General features: G+C 31.6%; 1 protein-coding gene across 5 annotated transcripts in view; it reads right to left on the reverse strand.

Moving 5' to 3' along the window:
- The window catches only part of LOC115236501, a 174,156-nt gene that overhangs the window by 105,527 nt on the left and 47,428 nt on the right, over positions 1–21,201 (reverse strand). For 3 of the 5 annotated variants that reach the window (XR_003884199.1, XM_029809003.1, XM_029809005.1), the window contains exon 1: positions 260–1,988. The exons of 1 other annotated variant lie outside the window; for it this stretch is intronic. The gene's annotated coding sequence lies outside the window, so the exon portion shown is untranslated. Of the gene's footprint in view, positions 1–259; positions 1,991–21,201 lie in introns of those variants that run through there. One more of the 5 variants, XM_029809001.1, reaches the window with a different exon arrangement.

Below are 21,201 nucleotides of genomic sequence, written 5' to 3' on the forward strand. Positions count from 1 at the left end.
AAAATCAAATAAATAAATCCGGATTATAAAAAGAATTAAAGTATCACAAAATAATATAGTTTTTAATATCTTCGTAAAAGAAAATGGTTGTAATTAATATTTTTCCTAATTTATGACAACAATTTTTGATCGTAAATATCCCCTGAAATCAACTGCAAGAAACAAAAAAAAACAAATAATTTACGGAAAGAGAGAGAGAAAAAGAGAGATTTGGAAAGAGAATTTCAACACGACACTTTTTTGTTTTCTCTTTGTTTACCTCTGGCATAGCGGAGACAGGCACACACCCGTCATCGATCAATGATTGGGTGCTCCAGGGAAAAATCAAGCTGTCCATTCGATGCGCTCCGGGAGCGCAACAATGCATAAAAATGCTGAGAAGTGTCACACGCACAACAGTACCCGCGAGCGAGACGCTGAACAGTGAGATATTAATAATCAACGATACTCTGATACTGCAATTATATTCTCGTGTTTATTACGGTCACTCAGCCACGATGTTATTTCGACACTCGCTCCTTAGCAACTAACTCTAGTATTTGAATAAGATGTGTATATATCATGCGTACATGTTATTGTTTTTTCCTCTTTCGCCAATACAGAATACCACGTATATATACGCGAATAACAACAATAATACTGTGATTTAGTTTTTATTCAAGTGTAACTCAAAACGTATAATTGTCAACAAACTAAACATTTCGGGAGCCTCTTTCTCTCGCGCATACCAAATAAAAGAAAATTGATATATACTTCCGTTTTACAAAATATTTTAATTTGTTGTTATATAGAGTTTATAGGGAAATAGCACGATATCTTTAAAAATTACGTATCTTTATAATTATTATCACTTTTACTAACATATTGTTTCAATAATATAATATTTATGGAGTTTATTATATAAAAAAATTCGTTAATCGCATAACATCTATAATTATCGCTAATTATATAAAGTTCAATTGTTATCGCCTCCACCTTTTCTGCCATTCTTAGTTCATTAATTTTCCTCCGTTTAATTTTGCGTACCTTTCCCCTCTTTCTCCCTTATTCCTTCTTCTTTTACGTAATCCTACAAACTCGACTCCACGCACAATAACCCGAATAACTTTTAATTGGCTCTTTCAAAATGTCGTTTGAACAAAACGGTAGTCAGCTGTGCTTTCTTACTTATGATTAAATTTGCTTGCTGCTGATCATCATAGAAATAAATGATTCCAGATATCGGTGGGAATACAAGAAAACGTCTAAAACTCGTACACGCGTACACTTTTAATACAACGTCCTTCTTGAAAACAAACGCAATTAGAGCAAACTTTACCCCTTCAAAATTAAATATTCTCAAATCAACAAAAAAAGTGTCGTCGATTTATTTTCTTTTGCGCGAGAGCTTGTTGAAATTATTCAATTCTTATACTCGTATTATAAAATTTTGTGTGCGATTACATAACAAATATGTGTGTAGATGACTTTATTTCTACATACAATGTAAAATAAAAAGTATAGAAATTTAAAGAAATTAATTCTTCTATAATTACATGTGTGATAAGAAAATCAAAGTTATAAAAAAAAATAGGCGGATTAATTCCGACGATTAAAGTGCACTTAAAAGTTAACTGAAACTACTTATATAATGTATGATTATACTTAGTATTAATGGATTTACCGTTAAAGGGAGGCATGTATGTATATCAAATATAGTTTAGATAGAGGATATATTGTGAAGTTATACAACGGCTTATGTAGTGGCGCGCCATGTAAGGTATAAGTTTAATAATCTAATATTGGCAATAACGTTAATAATATCCGTGCTTTTTATGATAAATAATATAAATTTTGTATTAAAATTGTTTTGCGCGCGTGTTAATGTATCTTTGTAAAATATATTATCCTTTTATCTCAAAAATCTGCAGCATTCATTAAGTTTATATAATTAATGCAATAATTATGCAATCTACTTGTGATTTGATCATTATCATTAAATTTTCATCTAAATAATTGAATTGAATAAATAATTAAATAAATTTTTTAAACTTATTTTTAATCCTTATTATATCATTTATTTATCTTAAGAAACAGTAAAATATTAAAAATTAAAAAAAATAATATGAGCTGCATGACTACAATACACAAAATGTTAAATATATTAATAATTTATTGATAGAAAGACGACAGATTGTAAAAAACTGAGATAAAATTAATACAAATCAAAAATGTATAATATCAATATCTTTTGAAACTTTCACATCGTAATTTTTTGAAATTCTTAGATAAAATGTGACCCTCATATTTTTGATTTTGAAATATAAATTAAAGATCTTCTAACGAATTTCTAACATATTCCCTATTTCCACATGCAAAGGATAATCGTAATTTTCACTGTAATCTAAAGCAAATAGAATAATTTTTACTCTAATCTAAAGTGAATTGTGCGAAAGCGTAATGCATACAGATTTTGGACAATAATCACAATTTTCATAATAATTTACAATAACAACGTTAAATAGCAAGCAGAAAATATTGCACGTAGCAAATTTTTATCAAGGAATAGTTGCTATAAAAATAATTCAAGAAAGAGAAAAAAGTTATAATTAAAAAATATGATAATTATATATAAGAATCAGAGATCGACTATCATATCTTTTAAAAAATTAGTTCACAAAAATTTTAGCAAAATGTTCCCTTTCCTTAACCGTTCCGAAATGCAGATGTACATTTTCCGATTACAAAAGGAAGATGCAACTGCGGCAAAAATGCCAATATTTCTCGATACAGTAAGCAGTGAATAGAACAACGGCAGCGTTATTCGCACAATACTTCGAGCTAATTCGCTGTGACATGCGCTATGATCCTTCTGTGAATTACTCAGCCAGCTCAAATACGCGCTTCAATAGAACGAACTGTCGTCATTCTCTACTTTGCAGAATCATGAAACGTTACGACCGCGCAATACTTGCGTTATCTTCCTACAAAGTTCTCGCATATATCCTGACATTTTCGCAGAAAATTTTTAAATCGATTAAAAAATCACGCGGAATCTTTGCGAGCTGTTCATGCCATTAAATCACAAAGAACTTTTCATTTAAATTTAATAATTTCTTGTTCAAAATTTATGTTTCTTTTTTTAAGCCTCAAACTATAATTCCCTAGACTAGAAAGTATACAATATAAATAATAGTATTTTATAATAGGAAATATTAAGTAATTACAAAATAAAATATATACTCATATTGTATGAAATCGTCTATTAATTATAACTTACTTAATATTAAAAATTAAAAAATTTTTGTAAATTAAATTTTCGTAATTTAAATAAACAACAAAATATAATTCTCTCTCAATTAATTTTAATTAAACTTTGTTTTTATAGATCTTTTATTTCCTTCAAGGATGTAGAATTTAATTGTTAAAGAGGAATATTCAAATATGGAAATTAAAGAATAGTGTCAAAGACTAATCTATTATTTAATTTAAAAAAAAATTAATTACAATGCATCAAAAAATGTTTTATGGAATCTTATTAAGCAAGATTTAAGTTATCTTTTAATCGTTAATTTTTTTTCTACAAGATATAGAGGAGACTTGAAATAGGAATTAGATAAAACATTCTATCAAGAGATACAGAGGATGTTCTTAAGGAGTAATCGAATACAATGTCGGAAGCTACCGTATCTCTTCGAAGATGAACCTATCTGTTGAAGACATGACCAAATCATTAAGATTTTCGTGGAAAGCCTTAGTCCCGAGACTAGGATCAACTCGTGAGCTAAGTAATTCTTGGGCTGATCGACAGCGACCCGGCTATCGGATTCTCTTGTCAAGCCACCGACCGTAGGATCCATCGAGGATCATGTGCATCATGTGAACCTCGCACGTTACATCGATCAATTTCAGGAACCTATACCAGCGCATTCAGACGGAGATTATCGACATATTCTCGTTTATTCCGGTGTATTTAAAATATAATTACACAAAATTTCATATACAATGAACTTAAAACAAAAATGGATTAAATTCATAATTTATAATCATTGCTTTTTTTAATAATTTCATATTTAAAGCGAATCTTGCACATTGTATTCTTGAATCATTATTTTTATTATGGATCATTATTCATAGTTTTGGTTCTATTATAATTTTGCAAAAAAAAAAACAACTAAATAAATAAAGAATTATATTCGTATAGACTGTACTATTACTGCATATGTTCATTAATATGCAAGGCACTCGATATTTTTCCACGTAAAAAATTTGATTGTCGAAACCATGATGAAATGCGGATCATCACGACATGTGTTCTCCAAGATATTATGATCGACAAATAAGATCGAACAACGGAGACGAGATGAAGAGAAACGGAGCGTGATATTCTCGCGGGAGAAAAAATAGATTGAGCAAACAAAAGATAGAGGGTAAACTTTGCGAGAAAAGTCGTTGAGGCATAGCCATGGCCTGCCCAGGTTTGGAAAGTCGAAGAGTCGAACACCGGAATTGAACCGTACAAATGTCGAACGAGTGAGCAGCGATTCCGAAAGCGGTCGCGGAATGTGTCGTGATAAATTAGCCCATGTCACGCGATCCGAAGTTTCCGGAATTTCGTCAAAGTGCGAAAAACACTCCATCAAAAAGCGCCTCACGCGAAGGATATCAGGAGCAAAAAATCTAAAAAATATAAGTGCAGGATTCGTATTCTTCAATTGAATAGGAGAAGAGAATAATGCATATAACATACAATAAAAATTATTTAATGTTTTTACCCGTTTGAAGAATTTATGAGTATTATACTCTTTATATCACAAAAGCTTCCTATATTTTTGAAATCGCAAAAACAATAAAAAAAGGAACCGCGCGGACAATCATCATAAAAATGACAATTTTTTTTAAATACAGTAATAATAAAATATAGTATTTATTATATATACTGTCATTTCTTTATGTTAAACTTAATTATTTTTAATAAAACTAATATATATATATATATATACTTTTAACGTAATCATTAAAAATAAACGACTTTTAACGTAATTAAAAGTTGTTCATTTTTAATGATTTTAATCAGAATATCTATAACAACGGGTTAATGTATAAAAATATTAAAAACAAATTAATATAAACGACTCTGTTTAAAAGTATATGACTGTTTTCTTTAAGCTATTTAATTTTATTATTTTTAGAAAACTATTTAAGAAAAAGATAACGCTCATTTTTAAAGAACTTTGACGCTTGTTTTTAAAATTAATCTTTATCTAAATACACATTTTACTCATATTTAATATTGAGTAGCCTTTGAGAACAGATTCAACTATAATAATTTGAAAATGTATAATTTTCACATATTTTTTTCTTTACGCCCCTTTTTGTACCTCAAGAGTATTTTAAGAGCTATACACATCCACGTGGATAGAATCTAGAAAAGATTTAGAGGGTAGTTTAGCCGTTAAGGCCGTTAATACCCCAACATTAATCTCGTCTTGCGGCCTCCAAAGTACAGTGAGGATTTCATTATAGCCCAGAGTGGCCTAAAATTCTGATCAACACACAACGTTTTGTATTTATTAATCTGCAATAAACATTAATATTTACCCAATGGAAACAAATCAACAAAACGATGAGCATATCATGATGCTATAACGCTGCGTAAATTATATATATTAAAATTCTCTAAAATATTTTTTAATAATCCTAAAATACTCTATATTAAAAAATAATATAAAAATATTCGTATAACTGATATTAAACCTTCGCGTCACAACGTAAAAATTTCTCGGATTAAATTAAATGAGTATAAATGAAAAACGGTAGCGATCGATCGTTCTTTGCGTCATATCCGTGCACGAACGTTGAAGTCATTCTAGTGGAATTGCAGATTGCAGATAGCTCTGAGAGCTTTATAATATTTAAACATCGTATATCTGTGCCATCAATATACCGGTATTAAACTTTGAAGATAAGCGGCACGACGTACCAGCGACTATTTCGAGTGCGGACACTCTAGCTGCTATATCCGCTAGATAGCGGCTACGAGATACTTCCAACAAGTAGATAGCCCTTGGCAAAATGTTTGCGACGTGTAGGTAAAACCGAGAAAACTCTGTATAATCTGAAGCAAATATTTTTTAACAGGCTTCCGACCGACGAGTTTTTCATGCGACAAACGGGGAGAAAGAATGGGAATCGTTCCCAAGAGACTTAAACATCTTCTTTATAAAATAAACAGAATGTTTAACATTTATCTTTTCTGTTGCTTCTGATAATAAAGTTATAGATAAAATGCAAAATGGTATGCAAAATCAAACGCAAACATATTTATATGAAATACATATATACATATGCGATGTTTAACTCCCGAGAAGCTCTTTTTAAAAAATTACAAAAATAAGGTTGTATATATCTAATCTCTCTCTCTCTCTCTCTCTCTCTCTCTCTCTCTCTCTCTCTCTCTCTCTCTCTCTTTTTTCGATGTATTACATTTTTTAAACACATTTCTTTATACATTTTCTCTCTATTTAGTATTATCAAAGATTTGAAATAATTACGTAAACATTCACAGTATAAAATTATCATTGTATAATATAAACTAAATTTTTCCCCCAACTGCACATATATACTCTTTTACAAAATAAAAAAATGTTAAAAAAAAATGAAGTTGTCTTTAATTATCCAATGTAAAACTCTAGAACACTAAATATTTTTATCCATATAATCAGATTTTATAAAGATAAAATAAATTATATCTGACAAAAGAATAATTGAAAGTTTTGCTGCAGGAGTCAAAATAAAGATCTATCTCACTCAGTCACTTGACAGTACCATTTATCTCAATCACGAAAAGATTAACGTATGCGAAACGATATTTATAAAACTATATTTCTAAATGCCAACAGATTAGTAACAAATATAGCATTTTTATTTTAGTTATTATATATATGTATATTAAACTTGTATTATTATATTAAATATATACAACATATAAGTACATATGTATAATGATGTATTTACAACGCACGAAAAACACTTTAAATTTATTGAGATTTCGATTTTACTTTAAATTTATTCAAAAGCATATAAATATATAAAATAAATTACAAATCTTTTATATTAAATTAAATAATTTATTCAATAAAATTAAGCACTTATAAAAATAGATTAAGCTTTTTTGTTAGAATTAAAATCGAGGTCTAAAAGTTAACCTAACAATTAACAATATTCACAATATTATATTTTTGAATTCATATCAATTTCCTTCCTCCAAAATAAAAATTCTTTTATGAATATAAATATACTATATTATATTATGTAGAAAAACTAGAGAGTTCACATTTTTTTAATAAAATTTTAAATTATCTTTAGAACATAGGATAATTAATATCATTAAAATCGAATTATAGTCGTGCTTATACGATTATTACCCAGAAACCGGACATCAGTAATACATCAAAGCGAAGGGAAGGAAGGGACAAAGCCGGCATAGTGTCTATTCTGTACCAATGTCGGGTATTATGTCGATCCTCGACAGTAATGAGTGATTTATGCGGATGATGTAATCGCGACAGAGTACGTCAATAGAAATGATTCCTCCACGTCTATCGACGATTAAACCGTTTGATCCTAAGTCATCTATGAAGAGCCATTGGTGAAGCATGATTGGAACACAAGTCAAAGTGACGCGATAGCATATTGCCGTAACGCTAAAGATTAATGACTTCCTCAGACTTGATGGATGTAATAAACTGGCTTGAATGTGAAATCGTGACAGACTTTGGAACATTTATTTGCAATATTACCTTATATAATTATAATTAATCGTGTTCGTTTTATATTAAAGACTTTATCTTTTTATACGTATTACCAGAATTCTGAATATTTTTACAGTTAATTTGATATCTTTTGTTTAAAAAGGTACAAGTTTTAATATTAAAGACAAGACATTTTATTTTGTAGAAAAAACAAAAAAAAGTTTAAATATTTACTACAAATACAGAATATTAAATACTAACCAAGATTAGCAATAGTAACAGTAACTAAGTTCATGGTAAAATAACTATTCAGGAAGCATTTAAAATTTTTAATAATATAATTATTTTTATATGAGACTTTTGTAAAATTTTTATTTAAAAAATTGACTCTTAAAATATTTTAATAAAGAATGAAAGATATACTCCGTGAGTAATGTAAACCAATGAGCGTTTTTTTATATAAATTTTACAAGTACATATATGAAGAAATATAATTAATAAACTCACAAATTCTAATAATCGCGGGCTAGTAAGAGCCAGAACGCGGATGGCAGTGCGTCAGTTTCATAGAAAAATAAGTTTTCTATGAAACTGAATATGTGCACAGGGCACGAAATTTACTTGGTGTATACCAAGATTTTTTAAAAATTAATCTCAAGATGGCGTTAATAGTAATAGATATTATAAGGCAAATGAGAAGTATCGGTGGTGTGGGGTCTGAATAGCTCAGAGGTAAGAGCAGTCGCCCGGCAAGCGAAAGACTCGGGTTCGATTCCCGATTCAGCGACTTCGCCCCGATATTTTTCTCGCCTTCGTCTCTCCAGGGGGGTAAAGAGGGATTATTATAAATCTCGAATTGAGATTAATTTTTAAAAAATCTTGGTATACACCAAGTAAATTTCGTGCCCTGTGCACATATTCAGTTTCATAGAAAACTTATTTTTCTATGAAACTGACGCACTGCCATCCGCGTTCTGGCTCTTACTAGCCCGCGATTATTTGAATTTGTGAGTTCACTCGAGAGCCTAATTTCTTAAATTTGTTAGTTCACGCCGGCTGAAAGATGGCGTTAATAGTAATAGATATTATAAGGCAAATGAGAAGTATCGGTGGTGTGGGGTCTGAATAGCTCAGAGGTAAGAGCAGTCGCCCGGCAAGCGAAAGACTCGGGTTCGATTCCCGATTCAGCGACTTCGCCCCGATATTTTTCTCGCCTTCGTCTCTCCAGGGGGGTAAAGAGGGATTATTATAAATCTCGAATTGAGATTAATTTTTAAAAAATCTTGGTATACACCAAGTAAATTTCGTGCCCTGTGCACATATTCAGTTTCATAGAAAACTTATTTTTCTATGAAACTGACGCACTGCCATCCGCGTTCTGGCTCTTACTAGCCCGCGATTATTAGAATTTGTGAGTTCACTCGAGAGCCTAATTTCTTAAATTTGATGATTAATAAACAATTATTATAAAACTGATTTCATAGTTGAACGATTAAATCCATATCTATAACTCATAATATCATAAATACCAAAAAGCAATATTAATAGACTTTCTAAACTAATGCTCTTCAATCTAAAAGTATATAATTCATCTTACGTTAAACCGAAGATTCGAAGGGATTAAGTGTTAAATCATGCGCCGCCGATCAATTTGGAAGCTGTTTCGCGCTGCTGTGTCTCCTGAATGTTTCACTTCTGGCTCCTCTAATCTAAAAGCCCGTGAATACGTGGCACGGTACAATCCATTAAGACTCTTCCACACTCGCCGCGAGCGAGCTTTCGAAACCTTGCCAAACTTTCGTCGCTGTCTGCTTCTATCTGAGTGCAGACCGAGATATCCCGAGGAAGAGGAAAGGTACTGACGCTCGGAGGAAAATCTTGCGAAGAGCCGCAAGATATTTCCATCTCCTTGCACCGCCGACATCCATCGCATCCATCTTTTTTCATCGAACTCACCTCCCATTTACGTGACTACCCTCGTTCTAACGCTCACTGGTTCTCAGGAAGATTACTAACGCACAGTCCATGCATTTCCAATTTTCTTCACCAAGAAAAAAATTCTTTTTGATATCTCTTACATATATACTTTTTTTCCGACATAATAAGATTTTGTTTACATAAATATTGAAAGTAATAGAATTCTAAATAGCATTACAAGACTTTTTCATGCATTACTTTTTTGCATACAAATATATAAGATATGGAAATAATTTTTCTTTTCTAAATTATAATTAATTAAAATTTGAAATTATTTTCAAATCAATATATATATCAAAATATTTTCAAACAAATTATATAGCATAAGAGAAACGCACATCCGGGATATTACACACAACTCGTCATTCAATATTTTGATGGGCAGCGAGTGTGAAAGCCAACTTTCATGATGTATGTCTCAATAGCTTATTCAGGAGCGGCTTGCATGCGCCACGAACATTTTCCGCTATTTACTTATCAACGGAAGCTTTAGTTTATATCTGGGCCGTGCCGTGCCATAAACGCGCGTTAAAAGCCGAGCATCAAAACGCAAACGCGAACGTTAAACACGACGACTCATCGACGGCATCAAACTACGAGTCGTTGACAGACACTGTCGAAACGCTCGGTCGCATTGTGCGAATCGAAAGCGCACGCGTGTCTACATGCGTATTCGGTCGGAACCGATAAATTCCGAAAGTGCGAAAGAGACAAAAGGAGATCCGCGCGCTGACAGTATCGAGAGAGCGCGCGAACGAGCGGTAAAACATGTCAAAGATTCGGAAGCGAGATGCGTTTACTCGATGTACAGCCGCGGGAATCAATATTCCGGGTTTTAAAGTCATCCGATACTCGCCCCTTCTCTCCCTCCTTCTCGTTTCCTCTATTCTGAATTTACGCCACTGTAAATTCGTCCCTCTTTAACCAAACTCAATGGCACGCTGTTTCCGATAAAATTCGATTATAACTCGCGAGCGAAAAGTACAAATGCAACATGGTGAGCTTTATGGAAAGTGTTATGTCTCTTGAAAGGAGTAAATTTAATTTAATGCCCTCTTTTATCTGTTGTGTGTGAAAACGATACTTTATTTTGCAAATTATTAATTGCAAAGCTAATGTTTTTGGATTCTTATGTAAGGCTAATTAATCAAGTTTTTATTTTTATTTTTTAATTTATTTTTATTAATGCCAATAAATTTAAACTGCATAATCCTGAAATAAATAAATATGTCTAAATAAAATAAATTATTCCTTTTCTAATCTCCAATTTGAAATACGACTTTTTCTCTTTTTTTAACATGTAAAAATATTTCTCTCATCTTTGAAAAGTTACTGCAAATGTGTTGTTTTCCGCATTCTCAGCACAATGACTAAAAAAACTTACCCAGCTTATCTTTAGGAACCGCAAAGAACCATTTCATTTTCCACTAGTTTGTTCTGTTTGTTTTTTATTTCGACGATAAGTGAGCAAAGTTTTTCTTGCTAGCAAATCGGTCTTAACCCTTTAAGCCGCAACGACTACAGTGAAACCAAATATGCGCTCTTCCTTTCTTTTTCCTTTTTACGTCGATTCTAACGTTTACCGTGAACGTCGGAAATTTCAACGCCGGTGCAACGCTAGTTGCATCGTACTGGCTAGTGCACAAACTTAAAATTAACCTGGAGTCTGTTTCGCTGAGAATCAAGAAAAAAGAGCCGTTTCACTTCCGCTTTGTAGACCATTTATTTTGTAAATCTCGCGGGACTGCAATTGGAAAACAGATATTTTCCGGACGGGAAGTTCTTACAGCGGATGTGCGAGATCGACCGCGCGTGATGGGTAACATTGTGCGCGTTGCGAATTAAGTGATTCGTTGCAGTTTTATTTCGTTAGTACGTCCTTGCAAGAAGATTGGATAACCTCGTCACGTTACATTAAGAGTCTTTGAAAAGTGCACTGGCGGAAAAAGGTCGCCCGCGGGAAATAAAGAACGCCGGAAGCAAGACAAAAAGGACGTGCCGATAAAACATAAGTTCGGCGAGAAGAAGCCCTAAAGTAATAGTAAACTTCAAAATAAACTTTCCGATAGTTGAAAAAGGCGAGTATATGAGTTGGGTTACCATGATGCTGATACATTCGTAGATACGGCCAGTTAATTAATAATGAAAATTACATATATCTCTGTAATTGTAATATTATATTGTATAATATATATGTCAAATACAATTTTGCAGTAATGTGGAAACTTTATTCAAAAATCGTATTAAATTATGAGATAAATAAAATTTAAATAATGGATAAATAGAAACTGAGATGATGTATTTAATGTCGACGTTTCATAATTCAAGATTTACGTCACGTTCAAAATATAAACGGTTTTTATAATAAATATATATGAATCATAATTAATTCAAGTATATTAAAAAAACATACTTAAAATAATCACAACGAAACACTATACGCAGATTGAACACGCAGTCATCCATTATATTCTTCGACAATTAGCTAAATTGTTTAGTGATACAGTGCCTTAAATAGTGCCGTTAATAACGGCGATTTGCGCAGTATATCGCAGTTAGAGCCGAAAGTATCTGGCGGAACGCACATTGCCCGTTTCCTTCCTGTAACCTGATTACCTCTGGAATAGATACTGCAATCGGGAGAGGAAACGCCGTCGATTGTGTGTAAATATATACAGCCGCCTACGTCTATATACATGTTCCGTACAGACGCCAGTAGGTAGGTACTTCCGGATACCTACAAGTCAAGTCGCCAGAATACTCATGGGAGCACTAACGTTTACGAGGCAATCGCTTTTAACACATCCTTCCTACCCGTTGAAACCTACATTGCCCGGTCGTATGACAGATCGTAAGTACACAAAGTTAATCAGCTGGTTGCTGACAGCGTCCACTGTATGGACGTTGGGATTTCAATGATTTCACGAATTCTTAGTTTCTCAGATTCTTTTTCCAAATCATAGACTTATGACTCCATAAATCCTTAGTTCCGCAAATCCTTCGCTTCTTAAATCCTCGTTTTCGTGGATTTTTAGCTTTACAGATTCTTGAGCGCGCAGATTTTTAGATCTATAGCTCTTTGATGCCCTGGTTCCAGAAATGCTTGATTTTATGGACCATTTACGGCGGAGATTTCCGCATCCGGAAATTCTTGATTTCATAGAACTGTGGTTAACATATTCCTTGATCTACGCGGCTTTGGTCTCTCACAAATCTAGTTTCCATGGCTATTCAATACTACAGATCCTTATTTCCATCTGCATCCGCAGAGATGTTTGATTTCAGAGATTATACACATGTAATATCAAAGCGGATTATGTTATAAAGAAATGTCATAGAGGATTATGTCATAAAGGAATAAGAGTTTAAATAAAGAAATAAAAATTCTTATTTTGATATTCATTCATGCTTCAACAGTATTTCATTCTAAGAGCTTGAGAACGATCGACAGTTCGACATCTTTATAAAAGAACTTTCGTTCCGTCCCAATGGCTTCATTTAAAGGAAAAGCTCACGACGAACTTTTATATTTTACCAAAAGAGGGGAAAATAAGAGAACTTTACAACTGTCAAAAACACGTGACTTCCTGCGCCAACTGTCATTGAAGTTTATGCGGCATCGCAACATTTTTGGCTGGTTTGTTATATTTGTTATTCTGTAAATCCCATATTGTGCAACCAGTTTCTGTCTAATCGATTCTGTTCACCAATTTATTTTAAAAAAAGCATTACCATTGTAAATTTTTTTATTCTAAAAAAACTCATAAATATTTGGCGCGTCGGAAAAATTGTACACTATGTACGTATATTATATGTATTTTATTATATATTTCCTGTCGTGTATTTTATCGCACATATGTATAGAACTGATCACATATAAATCACCGAAAACATTTATAGCCGGATTTATGACATCATTACGAATATATTGGTCAAAATGCGTGAGAAACAAATAATGTCACATATATTATTATTTATATGCGATTATAAACCATATCTCGTTTCCTAATTTATGAGTTTTAATTTACATATTATTATTTTTTACCAATGTAAATATTTGATTAAAAAAATATAATAATCAATCTAACTACGAATCAAATAAATAATAAAAGAATTCAGTAAAATGGAAAAAATGTTATAATCTTTAAACGAGAAGAAAGATTTACATTAATTGATTTGTATAATTGTATCATTGTATATTTATATGTATATATATCTTTTTTGTTTTTAAGTTTTCTTTTTTCTCTTTTAATTTTTTTTTTTTTTTAAGTTATATGTTATTCATTTTAAAAAAAGTTATATAAATATCGCTTAAAAAACAAGAATTTTCACTCGGATGCGACACGAACTTCAACCAGCTTGTATGTTGAAATATATTGTACTTTGAAGCACTTACGTTATAAAAAGGCTAACAAGAAACTTCATGAAAACACTCGTGGCTTTCGCAAACTCTATACACTCTGCTTTCGGTACATCCTATATGTATGTAGTATGGTGCATAACACTTGCATACGCGAGGTGAAACTTTGTTGGTGGGCCTATAGCAACTTTCGCGAGTCGACGAAGGGTAAGATAGATACCTTTCGAGGTTATCAGGGATACATGTAATAACGTTCCTTATGCGGCGACCGAATAGAATTATAACAAGTTCTCGAAACTTTCGCAGAAAATTGCCGAAAGTTACATGTGCCCTTGCGTATATTACACATATACCGCATTATAATGTAATTTCGAAATGCAAACTTCATCTGATCGACGTGACATAAACTCCTTACACAACTAATTAGCAAGATGAAACATGGCATAAGTAACAGCATTACATAATGATATAATGATATTATTTATTGTTCGACTATATATATATATATTGCAATTAATCAAATAAAATAATTATCAAATTTAAATTACTTATATTATGCGTTTTGTTACGTAAATTCAAGATTAGAAGAGAGAAAAAGAGAAGAAACAATTTTATTTCTCTTTTTCTAACATTTTGATTTTTTGTTTGTCATTTAATAGAAGATTGTTTTTATAAGTTGAACTGGTTATTGCTGAAAACGAAGAGAATATAATAATTGATCAATTTGATTAAAAATTGAAAGATGCCTAAATAATATAAAATTATCCAGTGATGCAGAAATATAGAAGAATTATTATATGTAAATATTAATAATTTTGGAAAAATCCTTTATATATGTATAATTTTGTATTTCGTAGGTACAAATAAAAGATTTTCACTTTTGAAATTAAATTTTTAGTAAAAGTATAACATTTTTTTATGATACTTATGATGAAATTTGTAGAAAGTAAGAGTATAATTCTAAGATAAAATATTATGTTTCATGGAGAATCAATTTATATATTGAGCAACATTATAAAATAAGAAATATACTCAGTTACTCAAAATATATCTTTACGAAGTTGACCTGTATTTTTTGGTTCTGCCGCAGAACGGTGCATATTACGTCCCACGTAATTTTAACGGTGTAAACTTCGCGCAATCAGCCTGCATTGCAGAGATCGATGAGCGACGCAGAAATGCACACGTTGAGTAATTAGTGCATAATTTAGTTGGCGCGTGCGCTGAATCGGGGGTGTCAGTTTCACGACACAGACTAGATAATCCCACGGAAATACAATCCCGTCGATTAATTCAGATTTACTCGATCTTCGTGTCAAGTTTACTCGCATAATAATAAAATTATAGCAAAATATTTCGATATTTTTTTTTCATATCACGTATAAAATGTAGAATATAGAATACGTTGGAAAAATTATGCTCAGATATCGTCCATAACGTGGTACAGCAGAAAATCATCTATTTACATCGTCTGTCATATGATGCGACTGGTAGCGGCTAAGTTTACGCAATTAACATGTAAAGCGGGCAACATACCAAAGCGTAGGTGGCGAGCATTAATGTACAGCTTAGATAGCCCGCGTGCATGGAATTATGAGCTTCAATTTCACGCGATATCCAAATTCCGTAACGTCGTGATGGAAATGTAATATCTTGGATGAACAGACATTTACTTCGGGTCGTTGAAAATTTGAATGTATTTGTGGTGTGTCCAGAACACCTGGGTAACGCGAGACGGTTGTTTAATGTAAAATTAATGCGATAATACGCGCCGCCTATTAATCTCACTTTCTAAACTATGAAAATGTTGAAACGTTTAGCATAACATTGAATGTTTCCCACGTGCTATACTGCTTGAACTACTAAACTGCTTAAAGAACTTTCCGATGCAGTACAGATAAATAGAAACTATTGTAATTATATGAGTCGTTGAAGCATAACAAACTTTACGTAAATAAAAAGTTTATAAAATTTTATGTAATTTTTTCTTGCTCGACATAAAATAAAGGGAAATATTTTTTTCGTAAATACCATTTTAAGAATATATACACAAAGCAACATGAAATATATCTTGTAAATTTGTATTTGGAATACTGAGAATGATATATGTATAGATATACACACAGAATAAATTTTAGAAGAAAACGAACAAAATTATTTTACATTTTTACGTGCTATATCAAACTTATAGCAAACTTTCGACCAACTTATAGTCTACTTCATAGCATCAGAATAATAATTTTATTCATGAAAAGTTATTTGTGTGAATCTAAGTTAGAAGAATTATTTCTTTCTCGCAATTTCTTTCTTTCTTGTATTATAATTTATTATGCCCAATGTAAATACTATTACATAGCTCTGTCATAAATGAGTCTATAACATTTTCGTTTCATTTGTTCTTTATATTCTTAAATATATGTACATATATAAGAATAAATGATATATTTCACAATATATGTTTCGCGTAATCATAAAAGAACAACTATTGCGACAAAATTAAATCGCGTTACGAAACAGCAGTAGCTAGGTAATAAAGCGTAAACATATGTTCAATAAGATTAGTTCTCTAAGCTATTGTAAAGTGTCGCAATATTAATCCATCTTCACATTGTGAAAGAGAGAGAGTGTATATGTTTGCGTCTTCTAATATAAACAATTGCAAACACAATATATTTTTTTAATCAATTACGATCTGTTTTTCTGTGACTTCTTATTTTATCAAATAAATCTCATTTCGCGTAAATCTAGACACATTATAATTGACAAGAAAGAGAGAAAGAGAAAAAGATATATATTTGCTGTCTTGTGTACATATATTTCACGGAGAATTATAAACACAATTGTAGATTTATTAAAATTGATTATTTTAAAACGCCGCGAAATTATGACAAATATACTTTATTCATCTTCGTTTAATATCATATTTGCAGACTTAATTCATACGAAAAGTAATGATAATCGCATGATTAACAACACAATTTATTTCGTAATTAAATAGATATAATCATAATTAGATATAATCATAGATATAAGGACAGCAAAAGTTAATAGAAAATTTCGAATTGATTAATTTGTTCAGTTTAGCGAAGAAATGTTAGACAATACATACTGTCAACAATCATATCGAGAATGAAAAATTATTTCAAATCCTTTCTTTTATCCAATGGACTAGAAAAGCTTGAAATCGGTGACGATTATTGTGCCGACTCCTTTATCGTCTTTTCGTTCTCTTGAATAAGATAGAAAGCCAAGAAGATAAAAGAGAAAGCCTGAAAGAACATCTTGCGGAAAAAGCTCTGCTGAATAGCATTTTGATTTCCGTCTCTTTTGAGCGGCACCATATTTCATGTCCTTCCCGTCATCGTATAATTCTTTTTAAAAAAATATTTTATACGCACATAGGGGAAAAACTGTGGATTCTAATCACACTAACACAAAAATAAAAATTTTTCTTGTTAAGTATAACAAAAATAGCATGCTGTACGATAAAAGATTATAAGAGATGTTTAAATTGCCGAATTCACAATATGTATGGTAAATATGTACGAGCATTCTGTAGACTCAATTTCAAATCTACTTATATTTGCATTCAACACCCTTCTCGTCGTGCATTAAATGCGACAGTTTTCACGAAGTGAGTATTTATACAATTTATAAAATAAAGTAGGCGATACATGCGATTATAATTATTATAATTATAAAATCGATACACACTAAAAATAATAAAATGTATTTGAGGATATATATACCGAAAGTTTCTTTCTTTTTTAATTCGTTTATCTTAATAGTTCAAAAGCGATATTGAAGAGGGAGAAATTCTTGAAAATATTATCTCTTTTATTTCATTTTTTCATTATAATTTGCTTGTATCGCATTGAAAGACAAGTGTCTGTGCAGATATTAATCACGAATTCTTTGAATAGCTAAACTGCTAAGATCGTTACTCAATGTACGACATCAATGAAAGAACTACAATCTTGGACACAAAAGAAACGGTACCGTCGTATGAATCAAAAGTAAAAATAAAAGTTTGCATTGTATGTTAATTATATTTTTTCATGCGTAATTATTTTGGCATAAAAGAAAATTTTTAAATCTCTAGAGGATATAATAAAAAATAATACTCTATAATTAAAAAATATTATTTTAAATCAAATCACAAACAGCTGCTGGTTAAAAACTTTTTCTTAGCCAAAGCTATACAAATTAAATAAAGCTGAAAAAATATTTATGCATGTTTAATTTTTTTTTCTATTTGTATACAAAAATTAAAGAATAAAATATGACTCTACAAAAATTATTTATATTACACTTATTATATATATTTTTCACGTATTCTTTTTCATACATGAAAATTGATTTGATAGCAGAAAGTTGCACAGTTAATAGGAGAATGTTACTAGCAAAGGATGCTATTAACCATAATTCTTTACGGAGTAATCTAGTGCTAAGAAACGGGCAACTAGAGCGTACTAAAATCGCGCACATGTGTGTGTATGTACACATATGTCTCGCTGCAAACTGGTGCGCTTCGTACGGATTTTACTGAAACGGCGCACTTTCCGACTCTTGTCTCGGATGTACATTCACCCTCTGAAACTCCCTGCGTCGCAACGTTGAACTACATATAAACTTAGCTCCGCAACTTGCAGTGGGTAGCTACTTCTCGCGGTGCCGGTCTCCTTAGAAAGAGCGTACTTAACCGCGCTAAACCGCATCCGCCATAAGGAGTTCGACGCGTTATGGTTTCCTGTCTTTTGATGCTGCTCTCTCAAAGCGAACTTTGGTCATGGCTTCATGTATATATATGGCGTCTAATTAAATGGCCATTCACACAAAATGTGTATTGATTTTTTGTCTCCGTTGGCATATTTAAGTAAAGATTAAGTAAGCTTGATTTAGTAATGTTTCTTTGTGCTGTTCTTTTTCATGATTTCATAGTTTTAATTTTAATATACACAACGAGAAAGAAAATTTTCATTTTATTATTTTAAGTTTTAGTTTTTTCCCTTTCGATAGTATTTTAGAAAACACAGACCAAGAATTATGAGTTTGAGTTTTAATAAAATATTGTAGCAAAATTAATACTGTAATAATTATGAATGCACTTCGCAAAAATTTATCGGGAAAAGTTTTTAAATTACTACATTATTAAACATATTTAAAATTTAAAATTTTTAATAATTCTATATAGCTTGAAAATCATATTATTAAAGGTATAAATGCGTATCTCTAGACTCTAGATAATAGCGGAGAGATTAAAGTCGAGTCTTCCGCGACGATCCAAGTTTGCGCGACAACTTTCGTGTGATAAACAGAGAACTATTTGTGCTTATTATGATCTCTTATTACTATAGAAGACGTACTCAAGTTCTGAGTTTGGTTTGAAATCCATCTCACGCACATTTTACAAAAAGGACAGATGGAGAAGATAAAGACTGCACATTAAAGGAAAGGAAGAAAAAGAGAGAGAGAAAGAGAAAGCTGAAAACGGAACATCATAGTCGGAAACAGTTCCCGACGTTTTCAATAACGCCCCTAATGGATTTTCTCAGCTCACGTACAAACGCCATTAGGTGCTCTCTCAACCCGGCACAAAGCAGAAGCGGTACCAGCAGCAATCGTGGTTCATTGATTTGACTTGGTGATGACATTCCCAAGCTGCGTGGCTACATAGATAGACAATGTTCCGATCGCGTTCGTTCACAAAAATTGTAAGGAACTTACATAACGGATCTCGAGTAATCGTAGTCGGCGACTCGAACGAATTTACGATGTTAAAGGATTCTAAATGACATTGCGAATACGAATATAACAGCGCCTCGCGAAATTTAACATTCCCGTAAAAAAGAGCGCATGAATGCCCAAGTGAAATGCAAAATCAAATATCTTTTAAATGGCTATATAGTTATAAGTATACCATTCTGCTAAATCTAGCAATAATTTGAATAATTTTGTAAAGAGAGAGCGCGCATACATTTACATAATCGATATTCAAGAAATCTATTTGCCAAAAGTGAATATAAATAAATGAAAAACGTACGACAATGCAGCAGTTGCAAAGGCATACACAATTTTTTAAAATGCTAAAATGCATTCATTCGATTAAATCATTTTTTTACGAACATAAGAATCTCCGTTCCATGATCATAATTATAAGAACATCGTTTATATCGTTTAACTTCTCTCGCTGGTTTTGTTTGATTCGTCCAGAATAATTATTACAAGTTGAACGTATAGATTTATCGCAATCACTGGTCAAGTAATTTGCATCGAACGATCTGGGCAGTTCAAAACTTTTCGATTTCCTGCGGAAAGAGAGTAGAAAGCTTCCTGGAAATGACGCGTATTTTATTAGAACAAGCGAAAGAGAGAACGAGTTCGGCTGCGACAGCAGATTGAACCGAATTTTTCTTTGCATGCGTCGTGCCGTGAAATCGAAGCGAAGAACGTGGTTCATAAATTATTTACCGACTCGTAAAGCGGTACGGTGTGCGAAAGGACTGAATTCTAATAAAAAGAAAAAGAAAAACGTGCGCAGAGAGAGTAGGAAATCCTCGGACCTCAGCGAAAAAGTGCGAGCAAAGGTCGGTCAACCAGGTTCTAAAAGTCGAGAATCTACACCCCGAACGAGGGATACGTATATATATAAGGAAGACGCAAGATATGTGCTTCCGAGCAGGAAAGTATTTTTTCGATTATATTTGCAAGATAAATTTACGACTAACACTTTTTCACGGATATTTTGGATTTCTTAAAAGAATTACGTCCCGAGGTATAAACATTTTCTTTCAGATTTTGAAATCCGTAGAATAAATTGTTTTTGGAAAATGTTTTTATACAAAGATTATCATTTCTTATAGAATAAATGACTTCACAATCAAAATATCTTCTTTTTCAAAGTTTAATTCTTTTTACAAAAAATTATCTTGTACCAATATAATTCATTTTCAAATTTTTAATTTTTATATTGATCGTATATTTTAAAAACATGAACTGTATTTTTCGTTTTCAAAGTTTTACAAAAAATTATCTTGTACCAATATAATTCATTTTCAAATTTTTAATTTTTATATTGATCGTATATTTTAAAAACATTAAAAACATGTTTAAGATTTTAACTTCTCTATA

The sequence above is a fragment of the Formica exsecta genome, unplaced genomic scaffold (assembly GCF_003651465.1).
Source record: "Formica exsecta isolate Colony F162 unplaced genomic scaffold, ASM365146v1 scaffold253, whole genome shotgun sequence".
Lineage (NCBI taxonomy): Eukaryota > Metazoa > Arthropoda > Insecta > Hymenoptera > Formicidae > Formica > Formica exsecta.